Genomic DNA, 23,652 nt, shown 5'->3' with positions numbered 1-23,652 from the left:
ATAGGGGTTAACGTCGCACTGAAAGTTACGTTGAATTGTACAATAATACTTTACATATTTTACCTTGGAACTATTTCTAAAACGGAAAACATGTACGATAAAAAAGTTTGTCAAACAATATCTGTTAGTTGGTTGATTTTGTAATTTAAACTTATTTGTTGAAAAAGACAGTGTGCCTATAATTAGTTGCAGATTTTGACATTTGTAATAGATGTGTCTCATCGAAATTGAATACAAATTGCAACCAATTTAAAAAAAAAATGTTTTTAAGAAACAACTTGTTTTGAAGAAACACCAATGATATAAGAGAAGCCCCATTTATAACTGTTGTGGGCAACGGGCAATTAAATGTGTAAACAAACCTAGCAACAAGGTCAATGTCCATATTTATGACTGATGTTTACCCTAGTAAGTAAATACAGTTTCATTGATATATTTCTGAATAAAACGGTTTACGCAGAGGATCATATGTTGGATAAATTTTGTTAAAAATAAATAAAAATTTCTGCTAGAAAACAAACCAGTTATTTAGCATGTACAAAGCTACCTAGAATGCTATATTTCCTTATATCCCCTCCCCGTCCGCATCACCGCCCCTCCCAAGTTCTTTGACAGAAATATGACATCATCTGGAAACAGTCCAAGATTTAACATCGGGGATGGCAGAGGGCTTTATGTCAACGAATTTACAAGGGGAATCGGCCGGGGATAAGGTATTGGAACAGGTGGATCAAGGGACAAAAAGGGACTGAACCAATGGACCAAAATGTGGAATTGAAGGAGATGGACGTTATTAATTCAGAAATTGTAAAGACAGTTTGTTTCCAATAATGTCACCAATTCACACGCGTACGCAGTAGAGGAGTGGGGGACCCCCCCCCCCTTCAGTCGCTGAAAAAAATGTTTCGATACTGGTAACATGGACACATTATAGTAATATTTGACTCCTACATTTATTCTCAAAAATTGCCTTATAATGGGGAAGAGGGTATGCCCCCTGACCTCCTATAGCAGGGGCACACCTTCACTCAAATATCACCCCCCCCCTCCCCAGTCTCCATGCGCTTAGATCTGCCCCCGGCCTTGAACGGGTCAGTCGTTTACACCCCCATGCCCCCCCCCCCCCATAGGGCCCATTCATGCATCGTGTATACGTTTCTGCCTACGCATAATGAATAGCGCCCTCTTTCAGAATCCCATATCCACCAAAAGGATATTTGCATACCGCCTACCTGCATGTGTACCAACTGAAGCATTTTTGTTTTTAGTAATTAAGGAATATTTTGTCTTTGTGGGTCCTACGCCCCCCCCCCCCGCCCTCTTCCGTCCAACTTAACCGTCAGCCAATGAAACAAATTTTCTTTTGGCGCTGCAATGTATTGTTTTGTTGTTTAAAACCTATTTTCTGATGAATCAACAATTGATGGACCCAGCCAGAAATTTAGAAAACGCCCTCTTGTGGTTTGGTCTTGTGGCGCTCGTCAAAAGCAGGAGTTGTTACAAAAATCCCTCAAGTCAAAGCCATTTCTTTCAAAAGCCTGGCGATAAGATCAGGTATAATATAAGATATAAGGTCAGGGTAAGATCAAGACAGCTAAAATCACAACAATTTAAAATTCAGAACACGTTTATTACACCAAGTCATAAAACATTTTTGGGCTATGTAAAAGACTGACACTACATAGTCTTGTTCCGAGACTAGGTTTCAAGTTTTTTTCCGTACTTCAGCCAGTCCCTAGCTTCGCTCATACCCCCCCCCCCCCCCCGCCCTGCAAACAGGACGTTGGTCAGGGCTGACGCCATTTGAGCTCTCATTGGATAGATTTGCGTGATCTGTGACTTAGAACGCGTCACACAAACTAGCTTCCGATGCCCATCATGCGTAGCGCGCGCTAGCTGCGCTTGCGAAGGTCAATCTGTACTTCCTACACAAGATGTGAAGCTCATCAGCCCTTACCAGCGCCCTGTTTGCAGGGCGGGGGTACGACCGAAGTCCCTGGCAAGCGAGGTCAAACCGCCACGGCGGTAGAAGTCGCTATCACCAAGATGAATGAAATTCAGTCCTGGATATCAAATTATTGAGACTGGAGCCAGGAAATTCCTGGGTCTGCTTCATCTTGTTGTTAACGCCCTCTACCGCTGGGACGGTTTGATCACGCTTGCCATTACGGGAGTGAAATCCAATCCGGCATTAGGAATTTTGGCACCGAATCCAAGAAATTCCTGCCAATTTTCCCAAGATTTGGTTCGATTCATCTTGTTGATAGCGCCCTCTACCACAGCGGTTGCTTGTTCGTGCCTGCAAGTGATCAGCTGATCGTGGACCAAGACTAACACGTCACGGTTGTTTGGATAGATTCTGGGCTCCATTTTTCTACTTGGGCTTTTCGGCATGCATTGCAACTCCTCCGCTCTGCCTAACAAAACAATTTGTAAAATCGACAAGGCGCGTTTCGTTATCCATTCATAAATTCCCGCTAAAAACGTTTTTCAAGAGCCTGCACCCATTCTCTCCGCTCTTTCTGTATTGAGATCGATAGCTTCTCACTGCAAAAGGAAGTGCTGCGTGAAAGGGGATGTGACATGGAGTAAATGTGGAGATTTTCGGGAAGGAATGGGGGTTCGGGAGTCCACAGAGCGTGGAAACTGGGAAACAGGGGAACCAGGACTTCAATCGAGAATATTGTCGGTTAAAAGGTTCCGTCACTAATAGGACCTACGTGTCAAAAGAGTGAAGTGAAGCATATTGGGATTTTTTTTAATCAATGATTCGTGTGAACTTCATTTAACGAAACCACCACAAAACGTGTATGTGTGTATTGTGTACCATAGTGAAGGGTTGTTGTATACCGAAATGGGCTTGGATATTAGCCTCTTTTATTTTGTGAAATCAAATACGGCTGTGGGACCGGCTTACTTTGACTTGTCTTGGATTCCTGTTCAATTTCATATTACGCTCAATTTTGTTTAGTTACTGGCTGGCGATTTTAACATGTTAAGTTGGGTACAGGATTGTTCTCAAACCAGCCTAGGCCTACAGAAAAAAAAAGATACTGGATTTCTTTTGCGCTTAACTTGAGTCTGTTCATTAATCTGATTTGGGTGAGGTGTTTCAAATCACTGACACGTTTCCCATATCCAAAAACTATTGAATGTTAGGATTGGGATTGGAATAGTGGAGTGCTATTACAGTACTGCAAGCCAACGTTTGTTTTTGAATGCTGTGTCTATAGGAGACAGAATGAGGCCATTCGTCATGGCGTTCGATCGGAAAACAAAGTTGCAACGGCATTGTAATCTTTAACATCCAGCATTGTGGTGTCATGATAACAACCAAAATGGAAAAGGGAGAATCGTTAATGAGGAGGGTTTGACCTATGTTAATTCAAAACGATAATGAAAACACGTAATACAGGTTGGAAATGAAATCGCCAACTACACTGCACAAATCCTTCGCCTGGCATTGCGGGATTCAAATTAGAATAAAGGAAGGAGGTTACAATCCCCAGGGCACGTATGTTCACGGCCCATAAGACTAACGGTCATTATGCACGCGCATGCGCACGGCAATAAATTGCAGACGATGACGGTTTTCCCCGCTAGCAGACGACACACTGCGGTTAAGTTTGACGAACGAAAAAATGACACTTGTATCGAAGACGAGAACAGTCCAGTCCGTTACATTGGTTGGAAGAAAGAAAACACAATTAATTCCAAAATGTAAGGGGATTTGTAAAGGAAATGATAACTTTAAATAATAATAAAGTGGAATTTGAGGAAGCTTTCCGACGGTTTGAAAATGGAATCCACCAATTTACCTCTTCAACTTCCGTCAAACATTTTTATTTCGAAATCATTTTTGATTGGAAAAAATCAAACGTTCTACCACTCTTCGATAACACAGAAATATTTTCATATACATCTTACTCGAATGCATATGCAATTTTAAGAGAAAAACGTACTTCAAATCACTGTTATTTTCGTCGTCCTGAATGACCGTTCGACTCGCTATTTGAAAAATATTCGATTCTAGATATCGAATACTCGTGTGCATGGGCGAATACTTACTCGCATTGTGCTTTCGGTCTATACTTTAGTGCGAATATTCGGTCGGTATCGATACCCATATTTCGGCAGCGCCGAGGCCCATTGGAATAATGGCTTCTATTGTATGGGAGTACGAGTGCAGTACACAGAACGGAATGAATAGGATTTTACTACCAGTCCCATTTTTTTAACACCGGCACTACACTTAAAGGACACTTTTCTATATCATTGTAAATAATATCCAAAATAATATCCAAAATAATATACAAAGAGGCTTATTTGATGAATGATAAACCAAGATGCTTGTTCTATCTTTACAAACTCGTATATTATGCAGGCTATTGTTAACGGGGTGTTGGGTATTAAGATAATACTAAGCAAGTTGCAAATTTTGCATAACTTACCCCATTTTTTCTGCTAGTAAAATATTTTAAAAGCGGGAGGGGGAGGGTGCTACCAATTTTGAAATGATGAAACTGTTACAGGATAAAGTGTACAAGCTTAAACAAAGACTGACTTCAACATTTATTCAAGGGAGATTTTCAAACTGTCTTTATTTGTTAGTCAAATTAGTCAGACATTCAAAGATGGATTCAGCATTTTTTTTTGGGGGGGGGGGCAATTGAGAATGTGAACTTCAATCAGTTACATAAGTTGTACAAAAAAGCAATCAAATAACATCAAGCTTACTATAAAACTGGAATGGGTTCACCATTCACACAAACTATCACAAGTATTTAAAAACATATTTTGTTGGAATAGGGGGCATGCTTGTGGGATCTTGTGCACATTGAGTAATGTAAAGTTTTTAAGATGTTTATGTTTCCAAAAAACATGACTTTGAAAGTTCAGTCTTTAAGTGCAGCTGGATGTTTTGTTGTTGTTGCGAACAAAGTCTGCATGTTTAATGTAATATGTACATTGACTGAAACAAAATATCATATTGAATGAAAACAGGGTTATCCGTGTACCGGTTAAAGAAGCCCAACCATAAAATTCAGGCCTGGAAGATATCTGAAGGCCTTTAAAGCTGTACGGTGCAAAGTAAAATTTGCGCAAGCATCATTAAGTAATTTGTAAAGTTCATTTGGGTAAAGTACATAATTCCATAATATCCAGATATTGGAGATAAACATCACTGTTCAGGTCCTCGGGTACCCCGTTCCGATGCACACGCCAATGTGTCTCCCAGCGACTCTTCAAGAATAAAAACACGATGCACAGTACTTCAAAGTTGCCACTGAGGCTGCTCCTGGCACTGACAGCTAACATGGGCGTTATAGCTGGGAAAATAAAAAAAACAGGCAATTATCCAATTATTAAACCACAATTTTCTGCTAGTTATTATCTTTTGGGAGGGGGTATGGGGGAACGTGCGCCCTGGTGGAGGTTCATGCTGCTCCTTGTCCCCCCCCCCCCCCTTCCCCCAGTGGCCCCTTCCCCCAATTTCAAATATTGAATTGCAAAAACAAAAACAAAATCGGCTTGTTGGCGGCTTGTTGGGCGGTGGACCATTAGGCAAATATATTGGGGCAAAAGGCTGTCTCAAAAAGCAGTTAAATTCAGTGTTTAACCAATATTCACTCTTCAAATCTGAGGGAGACATTTCTCCCCAATTTCACATCACTACTGTGCTGTAGAAACGGCGACGTTTGAAATCACCAAGTGGGGTTAATTTCTTTTAAAATATATTCATGAAGGTACCTGGCTACCTGTTCGACCAGTCAAAACGCTGGACGTCTGATTATGGTTAACCTCACCCTTCAGTGAAGATGAATTTGCTTTCGTTTTAAGCCCCTCAAGCCGCCCTGCGATGGTTGATGATTTCATATGCTTTTGCATTCCAGAAGAAGAGCAGTCGAGAAACACATAATTCTTAAAATTGTTAAGCGGGCTTGGACCACACTGGGAGAACCTTGCCTTCACTTTGGGATTCTTGGTCAGTGTGGTCGACACATTCAGAGCAAACTACCCAGGAAACGTAGAACAGCAAAGCTTCAGGATGTTAGATACATGGTGGACGAAACAAGACAACCCCGCAGACGCTCCTGAGAAGCTGAAAGAGGCTCTGGAAGCAATAATACGTGTAGACTTAGCACTACAAGTACCAGGTATAAGAGGTGACCGAAACAGCTAATGTACTTTTTATATTATTTTAAACGTGAACAAAGAAATTGACTGGCGCGGGGTTTGAACCTGCGACATCCGGATTACCATTCCGGTGCTTTAACTACTGTTACATCAAGCCCTTTGTCAGGTCGTCAGTTTTAGATATCATCAATGTGTTACTTTTGACGTCAATAAAAAGTAATGCGTCTACGCATTTCAGCTGGAGAAGAAGGAAAGCCTTGTGTCGCGTTGGTCTTTATGTTATGTTATGTTTCGCTGGGTTGTGGCCACACTATCCAGCCCTAAATAGTATAAGCGTCCATGACCAAGTTCGGAATCATAATTGTATCTGTCATGCAACGTTGTGGCTGCAAATCCAGTGTCAAAAAAGGAAATAAGCCAGTGCATGCGACCCGTTGTCCCAAGGCATTCGCTCTTCCCCAACTGATTTGGTATATTGTAGCCAAGTGAGGTTGATGTTCAAGCTATGTTACGGTGCAATGCGGCTGGTGTAACAGACAGAATTTGACACTTGTAAACAAGTCTAGCAGACTTTCCTTATTTGCATAATTATGCATAAAAGCTCTGGCATTTTTGTTGCCTGAGGGCACTGTTTGATTGGGTGTGGTCAGCTCCTTGGACATGCATGACCACATGTACATGTGTATGTACATGTAAGTAGTGGAGGTAGACTTCCTGGCACACTTTGACCTTAGGCATAGAAATATGTAAAGGTCACATAAATATGTAAATATGTAGATACAGATATAAATATGAATGAATGGGGTTAGGAAATTCTGGCACAGTTTGACCCCTAATGAATGGATGGGATGAATAAGGAATAGGTGAGGGTAAGGAATTGGGTACAGTTTGACCTACTCTATGGGAAAGATTGCATATATGTATGGGGGGAAAATTTAAAATTTATAAGTACATTTTGACCTTAGCCCTAACAATACAGTATACATTGTACATGTAGTTATACGTATCTACACGTGTATTACATGCGGTTTACGCAATCCGAACACGGTAACCTGTGGCCGCAGTAGTTAATCCTCTCGGACAATAGACTGTTGACGTAGCTAGGTGGCCGGAAGTGAGCGTCGATCCCAGATAATCCTCTCGGACAATAGACTGTTGACGTAGGCGCGCTCTCGTGTGGTGAGTGGGTATTCTGTCCGACAATGGGACTGTAAGTGGCCGGAAGTAATTATTGATCACTCCGTGGAGGTTAGCCGGAACAGATCGATATTTTTCGAAAGGGGCCACCGTAGGCCGTGGTGTGAGGCATAGTTTAGAGATGTTGTCAGAGTTACTAATTATTTTTAACCTCTGCGTATCATACGTGAAAAAAGTCAACGAAACTGTCGGATGGTCGAGTTTTAAAAAAAGTTTGAAAAAATTAATTTATGTATTTGTAGTAAACAAACACTCACCGGTGAACATCGTACTTGCACGGTAAAGTCCGATGATTGTTTTAACCATGGAGGAATTGTGTTAATAATAGATCAGAGAGCTAATGAATCATGCGTTCTATACGGAGACCGATGGTCGATCACCCCTCGATGACCGCACCGATGGAGCAAATAAATAATTCCGTGCTTCTGCACCGATATTTGCCTTGGCATATTGTGAATGTTATCCAGGTGCAATACCATTTGCACAATATTCTTGCACATTACCATCAGAACCATCTATGTATCTGTGTGCGGTGGTCGTAGAAAATACAAACTCTCAGCGTCGGCTCAGTCGGTACGGTGTGTACAGTATGTACACGTACATCTGTATTAAGGGACTGACTGCATCCTACACATTGTATATTTACACCGTCCGATCAGATCGAGCTGTTTCCCTAATCCATAAAGACGTAATTCTTTCAAGACGTGTTCATTATATCGATTATCTTGCACTGACTTAACCTATCTGTATGTACAGTGGGGGATGGATTATTGAGCGTTCTAAATATCGCTTGCCAGGAGTTACGCAACAGTAGTGAACGCAGACTCCCTCGGACAATGGGACTTAATTGGCAGCGCACGGTATGTGTGGGAGCTTCATATATCTGTACGTGAAAGAAGTCAATGAAGTTGACTGACTAAACATGATATCAAGCCTTAATACCCCTTTACCGTTGTCTGTACAGGAATGCACCGAACCCTAGTTGTACCACCGTGCCGGACTTGTTTACAAAATCAAGGATATATATATAACTAGGTCTTTTGTGTTAAAGCAATGGTATGTACTTCCTGATCCATCAAGATGAAGATGACGTTAACGAGGAAGACAGTGACGATTAAAGACTAGTCAACGTTACATTAAGATCACTGATGATTTAATTATAAAGAATACATTTAAAAACAAATTCAAAAACACACGAGTGTTTCAATGAGAAATGACGTCAATAAAGCAATAATGTTATCATGTATACACTTTCTGCAGTTGTATTTTTCTTTGTTAGTGTTGTCTTACAGTTGAACAATCGGGAAAACCCTACTGTCAAGCAGTCATATAATTAGTGTTTGGACACGCCCTGTCAATAATCCCCGAAATATTTACGGTCTTTAATGCTTCATGTATGGCTTTATCACGCGCCGTGTTCAACTTTGGGACTTTGTTGGGGGTAAAAAAGTTAGTTGCCTTATGACACTCTAAATCTTCAATATAAAATAGAAGTACATACCATTGCTTTAACACAAAAGACCTAGTTATATTGTGGTAAGAGCCCTTTAGTAAGATTGAAAGACATTGTTGGATGAAAATTGTTTGTTATTTATACTTACCATTGATAGATTTATAGAGCACTTTGACTCAAAATTAGTTTTTGGGCTTTTTTCTGTATTCTTATAGTTGAACCTTGCTTGCTTGCTTGCTACTTGCTTACTATTACTTGCAACCTGATTGTTTGCCACATCCTACTGTACACATTACTTGCTACTTGAGACACCACTGTGAATTGTGAATTAAACCTTGTGACAACAATCCAAGCATGAGTTTGAAACTGAGCTTATTAGTATTTCTGTAATCTGGGGAGGTTACAGCTGGTGAAAGTGGCCAGATATCACGGATCGACAAATTCTTGACCACATGTAAAGGGTCCAATTTTGTTTAACTTCACAGATTCAAGCATTTTTGCCCTGACGTTAGCATGCGTTTTGCTATGCTGACTGCTAACGGTCGGTGAAGATTACATGTACGAAGGTTAATGTCTTTAGTATGGCTTAGAATCGACAAGAAATTTAAACCGTAATTTCAAACGATACGGACGTCTTTATGCATCTGCGATACATGGCTGTACTCCAATGTTGCTTTATTGCACAGGCATTGCAGGAACCTCTCTTGTCAAACTTTTTCAAGTGTTATTAAATAACACACACATAGATGCATTAAGAACAACTGGCAACATTTTGCTCGATACAGTGTCTAAACAAAACGTCAAAGCAGTTCCATGCCTGAGAGAACTTATACTTTTTGACTGTGGCCTGAAAAAAAGTGGTATTGAGCCACTTTTTATTCTCTTGTCAGCAGCAGGCAGCATAAAGAAAGTTGTTTTGACAGGAAATAATCTAAACAGTTTGCAGCCTATGAATGTAACAGCAGTTCCATCTCTGTCTGAACTGCATCTCTATGGGTGTGGTCTGACAAACAGTGATATCGAGCCACTATTCTGCTTCCTGTCAGCAGCAGACAGCATAAAGACAATATTACTGAGAGGAAACAATGTACACGGTTTGCAGCCTGAAACGATCACAGCTGTTCCCTCCCTGCCTGCACTACAACTCACAGAATGTAATCCGTCAAAACGTGATATTGAGCAGCTTTTTATTCTCCTGTCAGTAGCAGGCAGCATAAAGACATTTGCTATGCAAGGTAACAATATACACGGTTTGCAGCCTATTAAAACTGCTGTTCCATCTCTGTCTGCAATACATCTCGATCAGTGTGGTCTGACAAACAATGACATTGAGTCGCTCTTCTCTCTCGTGTCAGCAGCAGGCAATATCAAGACACGTTTGCTGGGAGGAATCAATCTACACTGTTTGCAGCCTATGAATGTAACAGCAGTTCCGTCTCTGTCTGAACTCCATCTCTATGATTGCGGTCTGACAAACGGTGACATTGAGCCACTATTCTCTCTTGTGTCAGTAGCAGGCAGCATAGAGACACTATTTCTGAGTGGAAACGACTTACAGGAATGCAATCTGACAAACCGTGATATTAGGCCACTTGTACTACTCCTTTCGGCAGTAGGCAGCATACAGACAGTTGCTTTGAAAGGGCACAATCTACACGATTTGCAGCCTATAAATGTAACTGCTGTTCCATTTTTGTCTGTACTAGAACTCAATCAATGTGGTCTGACAAACACTGACATTGAGTCACTCTTCTCTCTCCTGTCAGCAGCAGGAAGCATAGAGACACTTTTTCTGATAGGAAACAATCTACAGTTTGCAGCCTGAAAAGATCACTGCTGTTCCCTCCCTGTCTGAACTACATCTTAATGAGTGTGGTCTGACGAACAGTGACATTGAGCCTCTCTTCTCTCTCCTTTCAGCAGCAGGCAGTATAAAGAAAGTTGCTTTGACAGGAAACAATCTACACGGTTTGCAGCCAGAAAGGATCACAGCTGTTCCCTCCCTGTCTGCACTACAACTCACAGAATGTAATCTATCACAACGTAATATTGAGCCACTTTTTATTCTCATTTCAGCAGCAGGCAGCTTGAAGACAGTTGTTTTGAAAGGGAACAATCTACACGGTTTGCGGCCTACTAATACAGTAGTTCCACGTCTTTCCGGACTACATCTCTATGAGTGTGGTCTGACAAACAGTGACATTGAGTCACTCTTCAATGTCCTGTCAGCAGCAGGCAGCATCAAGACACTTTCTCTGCGCGGAAGCAATCTACACGGTTTGCAGCCTGAAAAGATCACAGTAGTACCCTCCCTGTCTGAACTACAACTCAAAAATTGTAATCTGACAAAATGTGATATTGAGCCACTTTTTGTCCTCCTGTCAGCAGCAGGGAGCATAGAGAAATTTGCTTTGACAGGAAGCAATCTACACGGTAGGCAGCCTATGAATGTAATTGCTATTCCATCCCTGACTGTGCTCGAACTCGATCAGTGTGGTCTGACAAACACTAACATTGATCATTTTTTTCTCTTCTTACAGCAGTAGGCAGCATAAAGACGTGTATTCTGATAGCAAACAATTTACACGGTTTGCGGCCTGAAAATGTTGCAGCTGTTCCCTCACTGTCTGAACTACATCTCCAAGAATGTAATCTTTCAAAATTTGATATTGAGCAACTTTTTGTTCTTCTGTCAGCAGCAGGCAGTATAAAGACAGTTGCTTTGACAGGAAGCAATCTACACGGTTTGCAGCCTATTACTGTAACTGCTGTTCCCTCCCTATCTGAACTACATCTCCATGAATATGAGCTGACAAGCACTGACATTGAGTCACTCTTCTCTCTCTCCTGCCAGCAGCAGGCAGTATCAAGACACTTGTTCTGAAAGGAAACAATCTAGTACACGGTTTGCTGCCTGTGGATGTAGCAGCAGTTCCATCTCTGTCTGAACTTCATCTCTATGATTGCGATCTGACAAACAGTGACACTGAGTCACTCTTCTCTCTTGTGTCAGCAGCAGGCAGCATAGAGACACTTTTTTTTGCTGATCTCTGTCTCAACAACATTTCAATGAGTGTGGTTTGACATAGTGTGACATTGAGTCACTCTTCTCTCTCGTGGCAGCAACAGGCATAAAAAAAGTCTACACGATGTGCAGCCTGCCAATGTAACTGTTGTTCCATCCCTGTCTGAACTGCAGCTCAATGAGTGTGGTCTGACAAACACTGACATTGAACCACTCTTTTCTCTCCTGTCAGCAGCAGGCAGCATAACGATAGTTACCCTCAATGGAAACAATTTCCACGGTTTGTCACAAGTCAACATCGATCCTTTTCCCTCCCTTTCGCACACTGGATTTATCTGAGTGGTCTGCAAAACAGTGATATCAAGCCAATCGTCCCTTTACTGTCATCTCCTGGTCATTTGGCGTCAGTCTTTTTAAGCCGCAACACTTTGCATGCCGATGAAGCAGCCGTGTTGCAAAGGCTTTGCGTCGTGCTTTTATAGGCTAAGCAAAAGTAATCGTTTTTGGAACGTTCTGTTCTAAAAAAAAAAAACATGCTCAGTATGATTGAACTGTTAAATTCTAACAGTATAATAGTAGAAAAAATCCTACAAAAGACCTAACCAGTGAAGTTGCTCAAACGTCTTGCACATTACTGGAAGAAATTTCAGAGGTGTTTTTTTTTGGAACTGCTTTTATTTTTTTTTTAATGCGCTCTGCATGTATTAGGCCAAACAGGTGCCCGCGCATTACACAACAATTAGAAGTTGGCCTACTGACAAATTCGTGGGCGATATTGGTTGGTCTTGATAGCGCCCTCTCGCGGCGGCGGGTCGCTGCGGCGGGTTATCTCGTATTAAATTTCAAATTGTAGTTGTCAAACACCACTGCCAGTTGCATTTCAAATGTGTCTTAGGTCAATCAAGATATGAAAAAACGCTCTCAAGTTGTTTCTCCAACTGGATTTGTGTGCGGACTCCGTCAGGAATTTGTCAATTTTTTCCCAATTCACGAACTCGGTCCATGGTTCAATAACCAGTCACTAAACTGTTTAAAAGTAATTAGAAAAATAATAAACTGGAGAAAAAAAACACATATCAATGTTACGACTGTTCTCCCCTTGCAGCTGACGTCACATCTTATGGCATGTACATGTTCCTCTGTAACACGCATGTGCAGACGCATGTAACTGTCAATGATTTTAAATAACACCAACATTTGACATCAGTGAGAGCGTACCATACGAGGGCGTCAATGTGGTTTACCACGAAATTGGAAATTCTAGGCGGAACAATGCTAAATTTTAAATACATGGAAAAGTGTCGAACGCCTTAACATTTAAACAGACAGTGGAATTAAAGATGTATAAAGAGTAGCGCTTTCAAGGAGACCTTCCCTTTGTTCATGCTTCAGGTGTTACAATAATTTGTTTTGTGTAAAGTTGTAAAGAAAATTACCTAGGAGCTTTTTTTTTCAAAGGGGGATTATTATTTGCTGAATGTTGTTCTACATAATGTGCAAGTAGCACCTGAAATAATTCATTCTGTAATACGCCTTTATGTCCTTTTGTGATAAATTGCAAACGTTTTAAGGCTAAATCATGTCAAAGGTGTTCATTCTAATAAGTGTTTGTATTGAAAAGCTGTTTCAATCTAAAGAATAAAATGCTGCATTGTGGGAAATGCATTTCAAACTTTGACACTTGCATGTCAAGAGCAGGAAAATACATACATGTATATATATATATATATATATATATATATATATATATATATATATATATTGCAAATCAAATCAAGAATTTTTGTTGATATTCAAGACTGCCATGTGTTGTGGCCATATAATTTTTTGAGCGAATGGGAGTACTGCCTCGTCAGCCGACGCCATTTTCAGTTAGAAAAGTAAACGGAAGCAAAGTTTTGTATCTGACACTTATTTCAACGCAAACATTCAAAATTGAAAAAAAAATGTAGTTTAGATTTTTTGTTTAAGTACATCCTTTTTGTACTAAAACAGATTCCTTACATTCACGTTCCATTCCCACGAATTTGGCTCACTATGTTATTTTGAATAACAAAAAATAGTTGAGAAAGGGTATTATCAGCCAATATATGGGCCAAAAATGTTAAAGTGACACCCCACACAAATAATCTGAGGTCAGATTACATAGGGGTTGCCGTCTCGCTGAAAGTTACTTTCAAGTTGATGTATTTAATATCTACCTTGAACTTTGAGTGGCTGTTACAAATCAGGGTATTATCGTGTCATCTGTTGTTATATTTTTTTAAGACGGAAAACCAATTACGATAAAAAGGTTGTCCAACAATTTCCGGTAGTTTGTCGATTTTATAAAGTTCCACTAAATAATTGAAAATGACAGTGGGGCCAAATTAGTTGCAGATTTTGGAAATTCATCACAGACGTGTTTGGACGAATTTAAACTTGAGTTGCGACGAATTTTAAGATTTGTATTTTTAGAGAAAACAACTTAAGGTGAACACCCATTATAAGAGAAACCTGTTAAAGCTGTTGTGCTCAAAGGCAGTGTAATTGTGTAAACCAATCTTGGAAGAAGGTTTTTGTCAATGTTTTGTGACTGATGCCACACATTACAGTATTAAGTACAACTGCTGTTTCTTTAAAACATTTTTGAATAAAAATGATTTAGGAAGAGGATCATTTGATGGATTGAAAATTATTGAAATTTTTAAAGATTTCTGTTATTTAAAAAAGTGTCTATTTAGCATGTGCAAGGCTTTACATAATGTTATTCTTCCATATATCCCCTCCCCGTCCACATTACTGTCCCTCCCAAATTCTTTAAAAGAAATATCACATCACCTGGAAACAAACCAATATTTTCCAACGGCGATGGCTTAAGGTTTAATGTCAAAGAATCTACAAAGGGGGGGGGGGGTTGAGGTGTTGTAATCAGTGCACAAAGGGACTGAAGCGATGTACCAAAAATGTGTAATTTAGAGTGATGAACCGTTATTAATTCAGATTTATGTCCGTTTATGTAAATAAGAAACACTTTTAAGCAGAAACGGATCCCCCCCCCCCGCCCTCGTTACTCCACTGTAGGAAAATTATGATAGAAGTAAAACGGGGCAACAAATAATAAAATGTGACTTAAAGTTCCTACATTATTCTCAAAGGGGGAGGAGGAGTGACCAGGACCCAAATAGCAGGGACACACCTTCACTCCAATATCAACACCCCCTCCCGTCTCTATGTGTTTCCTGAAAGCTAGATCTGCCCTCGATCGCACGTGTCAGGGTGGGGGGGGGGGGTAACAAATGCCAGTCCAACACCTCTATATAGGGTCCACCAAATAGGAAATAGCGCCCTCTTTAAGAATCCCATCTCCACCAAAGGGATACTCAGCTTTACGGCCCTACCGTACCTGCTTGTAGACAAGGATGAATATTTTTTTTTTAATTTGTGGGTCCACCTCCCTCTTCCCTCCAAATTAACCGTCAGACAATGAAATCGATTTTCTGTCAGTGCTTTAAGACATTGTTTTGTGGTCCCAAACCCTTTTTCTGTTGAATGAACATCATATATGGACCCAGCTTCAAATTCAGAAAACGCCCTCTTGTGGTATGGTGCTGTGACGCTCGTTGAAAGATGGAGACGTTATAAAATCTTGCAAATCAACCCTTGCTTTTCTTCAAAAGCCTTGCGATGCGATATTGGTCCAGGTGAGACCACGACAGTTAAAAACGCCTCAGGGTCTTAAATTCACAACACGTTTATTGTACCAAGTCATTTTCAAATATTATGGAGCAACTGTAAAAGACTAAACATCTTCAAAGACTGGATTTGTAGATTGGTCTTTTAATCCTGGAAAGCGAGGTGAGACCGTCACGGCAGTAGAGGTCGCGCCAGACCACTTATCTCTATTGAAGTGACGGACCCAGAAAATTCCTGGGTCTGCTTCATCTTGTTGACAGCGCCCTCTCCCGCTGTGGCGGCTTAATCACGCTTACACAATTTTGACCCTATTTTTGCATAGAAACGAAAGGCATGCTGGACAAACTCAAAATCTCAAAAATTAGGTAATGCATTGAATTGAACGGTAGTCAGATGATTTATCATGAAAAATAGACAAAGTAGACAGAAGATTGGGACAAAGTGTTGTTTTTCTCTCCCTCAACTGTGCCTTGTGTCAACAAGGGGAAAAAAAACTTAGCGATAGGATGCAGTCCCAGTCCAAACAGACCATTTTCCTCATTTTTTTGCACGGAAACGGTAGTCCTGGTCTTCAAACTATCTCAACAAATAAGTAATGCATTGAATTGAACGCTGGCCAGATGATTTATCATGACAAATAGACAAACTATGCAGAAGATTGAGACAAAATATTGTTTTTCCCTCTCTCAACAGTGCCTTGTGTCAACACGGGAAAAAAACTTGGCGATGGATGCAGTCCCAGTCCAAACAGACCGTTTTCATCACTTTTTGCTCGAAAACGATAGTCCTTTAAGTAATGCATTGAACTGAAAGCTGGCCAGATGATTTATCATGAAAAATAGAACAAGTAGACAGAAGATTGAGACAAAATATTGTTTTTCTCTCCCTCAACAGTACCTTGTGTCAAAACGGAGAAAAACTTGGCGATTGGATGCAGTCCCAGTACAAACACAACATTTTCCTCACTTTTTGCATGGAAACGATAGTCCTGGTCGACAAAAGATCTCAAAAAATAAGTAATGCTTTGAGTCGAACGCCTGCAAGATGATTTATCATGAAAAATAGACAAACTAGACAAAAGATTGAGACAAAATATTGTTTTTCTCTCCCTCAACAGTGCCTTGTGTCAACACGGGAAAAAAACTTGGCGACAGGATGCAGTCCCAGTCGGAACAGACTATTTTCCTCACTTTTTTGATCGGAAACGATAGTCCTGCTCTTCAAAGTATCTGACAAAAATAAGTGATGCATTGAATTGAACGCTGGCAAGATGATTTATCATCAAAAATAGACAAACTAGACAGAAAATTGAGACAAAATATTGTTTTTCTCTCCCTCAACACTGCCTTGTGTCAACACGGAGAAAAAAAACTTGGCGATAGGATGCAGTCCCAGTCGAAACAGACTATTTTCCTCACTTTTTGATCGGAAACGATAGTCCTGATCGACAAACTATCTCAAAAAATAAGTACGGCATTGAACTGAACGCTGGCCAGATGATTTATCATGAAAAAAAGACAAAGTATACAGAAGATTGAGACAAAATATTGTTTTTTCTCTCCCTCAACAGTGCATCGTGTCAACACGGATAGAAAGCTTGGCGATCGGATGCAGTCCCAGTCCAAGCACAACATTTTCCTCACTTTTTGCATGGAAACGATAGTCCTGGTCGACAAACTATCTCACAAAATAAGTAAAGCATTGAGTTGAACACTGGCCAGATGATTTATCATGGAAAAAAGACAAACTAGACAGAAGATTGAGACAAAATATTGGTTTTTCTCTCACTCAATACTGTTGAGGGAGAGAAAAACAATATTTTAGATTATAGCCAAATATACAGCAAGTCCTATATTTAAAATATTTCAAGGATGACAAATCACTGAATTGTTAAAATATCTTAGAATAACCATCAGGTTAAAATTTTGCTCTTTCCAATTCATTCTTTTGCGTGCACATCATTAATCAATATAATATTGTTAGATTTTTCCTTTCAAGTTTGTTCTCTCGCCCAGGTCTGCTGAATGAGTAGGGCAGGAATTAATTCCACACACAGTTGAATAGAGCTAGGAGAGCTGTTCAAGACATAAAGGATGTACTGTCAAATCTCAAGAGTATCATGCTCCGCCATCTTGGTACCACCTTTCCAGAAGTCAGAGAACAGATGGCGGATTGAGTTCTGTGTATGAAAAGATAAAAAAAAGAGGAGGATTGAGTTCTGTGTATGAAAAGAGAGAATAGAAGAGGATTCCTATTTGAATGTCGATGGAAATCCAAGGAACACAATCTGTTCCTCAGCCAGTTGCTGAGAAAAGTCAACAAAAGTTTGCCTTGTGCATAAAATGTTAATGCTGTTATTGTTAACAAAATACATGTGTGAGGCTTGAAGCACTGATGACATGATGTACTTTTTTTCACCAATGTCCTGGAAAAATAATTCAAGCGCAAACACTGCAAATGCCTGATACATGTGTTCATGTTTCATGCTCAAGCTGTCAGTTAAAAAAAAAACTTACATACATAGGCAAAGTTCCTTTTTTATTTGTGGACATTTTACAATGTACATGTTCATGTACATGTTAATGCACATGTACAATGAGAAATTCTATGTTGGGCATACATTTGTGTATGTACTTGACTTTGAAAACTGTACATTTGAGTGGAGGGTTTACATGTACATGTATGTTGGGCGCAATCGGTAAATCAGTGCGATATCCCAATCATGCTGCGCTATTGGGCAATCTAACGTTCGCGTAGCCATCGGTTCGACCTTGGGTGATCGTGCAGCCATCGATCGATTGCACAAGAAAATGGTTCCACCATTGACAACCTTTCGATAGTTGAAACATTTTCTTCCGCAACCGTTACGCTGCGCGAACAATAGATCGCGCAATAGTGCAGCGCGCACAGTTAAAATATCGCCAATTTTGACCGATCACGTCCAACATATACATTTTGCCTTACTGAAGTTGTCTGCAGTCCCTGCTTTGGTCGCAGTTACACATTAAAATTAAAATCCAATTGTGTTTACCTGAATCTCTACTGAGGCAATATTTAGACGTTCCGACTCGTCATGCTCATTCACCAGAGAACCCGCAGTATGCTCCTCCCCATCAATCAATCCATGTGCCTACTCTGAGTTCTCCTATAGAAAATAAACAAAGTTAAGTAATGCCAATGACGTTCATCATTAAATGTTCATTTGACTTTTGTTGGTGTTAATATCATTAGTGCACTAGAGTGTGAATATGCCTGAAGAGTTGTATTTCTATTATTTAAGGATGCATGCATACTGAAATAAGAACCATCGTCCCCACCCCATACACTTGTACACCCCAAACCATAACTCCAAGTACACATGTACATGAAAGCCCCGTGTTGTTATCCCCCCCCCCCCCCTGCACGGCCCTTTTCAGTACGAAGGCAATAGCCGCAAGTCCGCACGTACGCACAGGCCCACCATGCACACAGCCGGGTGGCGCGCCGTACAATACGTACAAAACACGGCCCATCACTGCCGCGTGCACGGTGCGGCCAACCATGCCAACGTTTGTAGTCGTTTTGCAGGCCATTATTCCCCACTCAAAATATTCCGCACAGACTTACTTTTTTGATTTCCTGGTTGTAGACAACTTGCCTGTTGGTCTGTACGGTCCATCTTGATTGTAAAAAATTGGGGTATTGATCTCAGGATACACTGAAAATCACGATTTTTTCGACCGCTTGCAAATGCCACACACATGACACAACGCTGAAGTCAGCCATTTTCCAAATGCACGCTCGAATAAAACCAAAACATGTGTTCGTTGGAAAATGCAGTCATGTGTTCATTTAAATAGTAGATACTGAATATTGAATTAAAAAAATGAAAATTTGCTTGAGAAACATTCAAAAACATGACTTTGAAAACAGTTCAAGGGTCACTCAGTGCGTGCCAGAATAAAATAATTAGGCACTGTGCCAGGTCAAAGGGCATACAGCTTGGACTTTCTCGTAGTCGTCAACAGAGGGCGCACTTAATTTTAATTGAAAAAGCCGTGAACCTAATCCAGGAAAATTCCTGCTAATTTTCGCAAATTGGATTCGTTTTATAACGACCACTACCGCCGTTGTGGCTTGATCGTGCCTGCCAGGGATCGGTTGCATTCGGGAAACAAAAATACAAGTTCAGTTTTGGACCAAGACTAACATGTCACGAGTGTTTTTGAGACTGAGATCCGTGTTCTCCCTTTTGCTACTTTGGCTTGTCGGCCTGCGTTGCAACTCCTCCAAACTGGCTTACCACACAAATTATATTAAAATCGACAAGGTGGGTTTCGTTAATATACATTCGCAAAGAGCAGGGGCGTAAATCCCGGAAATGGGGGTATACCCCCCCCCCCCCCCCCCATTTAATGGAAATCCCTCCCCACCAAATACAAAAAAAAATAAGAAGAAAAAAAAGTGTACAATTGAAAACAATCCGAAGTTCCCATCGAATTCCAAGGGTCTCGAGGAAAAACAACAGCCTAACCACTTTACCGAGATAGTCTTTTAATCCTTAATCTTGCCTGAATTCCAAAAGTCTTGAGAAAAACAACCCCAGCCTAACCATTTTAACGAGATATTCTTATAATCAGTCCAGATAGTCATTCGAATTTGACATAGCACATCCCCTAATACCGCACCCAATGGAGGTTAAAGTGCAGCAGCTAAACAAACTGAAATTGATCGGTGGACTTAACCTTACATGTGAATCCCATGAGCCAGGTTGGTACTGACGTCAGATAATTCTTAATGATGTGCGTGAACAGTTTAATATTTAACCACAGCAAACGTCAAAATATTGGAGTTAGCCCTGGTATCAGCATATGGAGGAAACAAATACATATTTTATTATAATGCAGTTATATTCCTACATGGTATCAGTAAATCAATATTATTCCAGATTTTGAAATATAAACTCCGCCGAATAGTGAGTATGTGTCGCCGAAATCGTGGACAACTCTAGACATCCATGACTTACAGTGACAGTTTGTCCCCCCAAACTCAAATTTCCACAAGCTAGTGTCAATTTGTCCCTCTAATCAAGGACAACTCTAAACATCTAGATCAGGAACTCAAACATTTCGCCTGCAATAGTGCCAATAATTATGTCCCCTTATCTAGGACAACTCTAGACATCCACGTACGTTAACTCGGCAAGCTAATGATTATTTGTAGTATGACTCACACCATCTCACATGGAAACCGGTGTACCTGCAGTCTCGAAAAAAAAATATGCATGTTCTTGAACTTGCAATGTCAGCAATGGGATATGATCTCTGTTTGCAATCATGAGTAGGTTGCTAAGAGAGGAATTCTGTTCTAGCTGTTGTGAGCACGAGCAGGTGAGCACCAAGCTCGGCTGTTTGACTACGACTCTCTCGTCCTTGCTGGTTAATGTTGAGAGGAAGAGGTTGGCCTTGAAACCTTTCAGTCACATCGCAGTCTTTGCGGACTTAACGTTGTTTTTGATTAGCTCGGTCGTCAGTGCCGAGGGGATGGGTAGGATATGCCCCCACCAACACTTTGACGAGGTGGGCTATTATATCATCCCCAGCCCTAGATCTTTGTGGTAACAATTGCAGATTTTGAGGTAATTTTGTAACTTGCTACCGGAGCACATTAACATAGTTTCAAAAATCAAAAACAAGCAGTACCGTATACAAAGCTTTCAATACACCTTCTTTATGTTTAAGGTGAAGGAACGTGCGCTTAAACTTGTATTTCATCTAATAGCACCCCAGTGTCACTTGGTGTCCAGCCGTCCCCCCCCCCCCCCTCGCTTTCCGAATTTCCGCAGCCGGGAAATGTTGCCATATTGTCATCCCCCATCCTCCCATATCCATCTCACAATCAACCACATCTAGTGTATAAAGGGAAAGTACAACCTTTGCAAACATCGAAAAATAAAACTTCCAAGTTTTTACGAAATACCTTACTAGGATGTTGGTAAATGACAGTCTGAAGCATTCTGTAAAATTATGGCACCTGGTGTGAAGTCATTTTCAAGAAAATGGTATTTTTGTATGCATTTCCATCGGTGGTCGGCCGACCACCGTTGGAAAAACCTAACTATTTTTCAACTACTGCTCCATATTTACCATTTGTTTCAGTCCAAATTGTGTTTGCTATTGGTTACATGTTCATGAACGGGTGCAGGCCAGCTAGACTTGTTCCCTTACCTTACAATTTTCCGGCATCTATGGATTGATCCATTTCATTTTTAGTGGAGTCAGGGAACCAGACTACTTGAACATTTTTGTTTTTCTTGGTTTTTCCAGCATTTTCGGACACAAAACTTCAAACATGTCAGTGTAACAATATTTTGTTCTATTATACTAACCCTCAACATGTTCATTTCTGAAAATTATAGCGAAAGCTAATGATCTTCCCTTTAAGCAGGTTTTTTTTCTGCTTTTTCTCTCGTCATTAGATTTTTGAAGTTATCGTTCTTCTCCATGATCTAAGTCCTTATGATTGTCATTTGGGGAAACAGTCGGCAATGAATCCAGTTTGTCTCAAATGGATAAGACACTATTCTTAAAGTAAACGAAATGCTCAGCTGGGAAACTTGCAAACCATGATGCTCAATGACAACGGCATGGCCTTGTGATGCACATCATGGGATCGACATAGACGTTGATCGGTTTAGGCGGAGGTAATCTGTTCATTTCCAATGTTTTCATTATTTTTTCATAGTTAGAGTGTTAGTAGGGTTTTCTGTCTGTGATTTCATGTCATGATTTGACGTCTTTAACTGTTCTCTGTGATGAGTTTGGGGAGTGTCCGGAGTTGTACGGCTGAGTTCGTTCACTGGAGAGATGACAAAATCAATCATGGCATGTTCCTTATCACATGCAATTGAGTTGGATGCATTGTGCACCAGTGCTGACATTTACTTCAGGTGGAGCTCAATTTGATGGACGTAGCTGACAAAGCTGCACTGTCTCCGCTCAACACAGATATCCGCTCATGCATTTTTCAAATCATGGTGGCATGTTCTACCTCACCATCCTCAAGATGTGCAGCGCTATCATCGGGTATAGGTTCAATGTGTCAGTATAAATCTCGCAAGTGCTTCTTGGGGCTGTCTGTCCGTGGCCCGTTGTGACTCGTCTCTTTCTAGCCTGACTAGGGAAATTTACTCTTCATCACAAATCAGAGTTCTTTAATTTGTTCGCTACTCTGCGACTTTTGAACAAGCTGTTTCGGAATTTCCACTGAACACCCCCCTCCTCAGTTTGCTCTGATTCCCTCCTGACATCTTCCTTAGGTCCCAGAATATTTAGCAGAGAGATGAAGCATCGAACTGTACTTTAAGTCGGAGTAATACAGTAGTTGTCTCTGAAATCTTAAAATACAACTATAAATATTTCGCTCATAATGTGCTGCGATAAGTATTTTGCGCTTAAGTGTAATTTCTTGGCTCATAAGCTTGAAGCCCCTAATAATTGTTTATGCGTGAAAAATACAAATTTTGGCCAACATACTCAATACTAACTCAACATACTCAATACATCTACACTTATGTTAGAAATTATGCGGTTATATTCAGACCACACAATATCCAAAGATTTGATGAAAGTTCATTTAGCCCGAATGCAAACGATCATGGAAAAAAAAACAGCCTCACCGCAGATTTACCGAGATATTCTTGTCAACGGTGCAGACAGCCATGAGACTTTCACATTGCAAATCACCCGATACCACACCCTATTCATAGGGGTTAAAGTGCATAAACGAGTCGAAAGTGAAATCTTATATTTGGACATTAAGGGCCCTGCTTTCTCTGTGAATTGCATGAGCCAGGTTGGTACAGACGTGTATTGCAACGATACCCATTATCAAGATAATTGTGGATGTTTAATAAATAACCAGGGCAAACATCGAAATGTTGGAGTTTTCCCAGGTCTGGAGTTAGTCAATATTAACCATTAATTTTACACAAGGCAAACAAGAATCAGTGTTGGGTAATGTATGGCCTTATGCAATTGATGAATGCTATATCATAACGTATTATATCCAACAATATGAGCCACAGCTACGTATTTGTTTACTTACACGCGCTTTAAACAAAATCTACACACAGTTTGTAAACGAACAGCGGCTTGTGAAAATATGTCGTAAGCCAAAAAAACCC

At 40.5% G+C, this 23,652-nt stretch overlaps 1 long non-coding RNA gene across 1 annotated transcript; it reads right to left on the bottom strand.

Annotated features, from left to right (window-relative positions):
* Window positions 1-17,328: 17,328 nt before the first annotated feature.
* LOC119724508 lies at window positions 17,329-19,616 on the bottom strand. The gene is made up of 3 exons (XR_005270674.1): window positions 19,095-19,616; window positions 18,520-18,633; window positions 17,329-17,667 (listed from the first exon to the last, which is right to left on the bottom strand). It is a non-coding gene; the product is annotated as an uncharacterized LOC119724508 (long non-coding RNA).
* Window positions 19,617-23,652: the final 4,036 nt, after the last annotated feature.

Source organism: Patiria miniata, unplaced genomic scaffold (assembly GCF_015706575.1).
Source record: "Patiria miniata isolate m_02_andy unplaced genomic scaffold, ASM1570657v1 HiC_scaffold_1, whole genome shotgun sequence".
Lineage (NCBI taxonomy): Eukaryota > Metazoa > Echinodermata > Asteroidea > Valvatida > Asterinidae > Patiria > Patiria miniata.
This window is presented reverse-complemented; position numbering and strand designations above follow the sequence as displayed.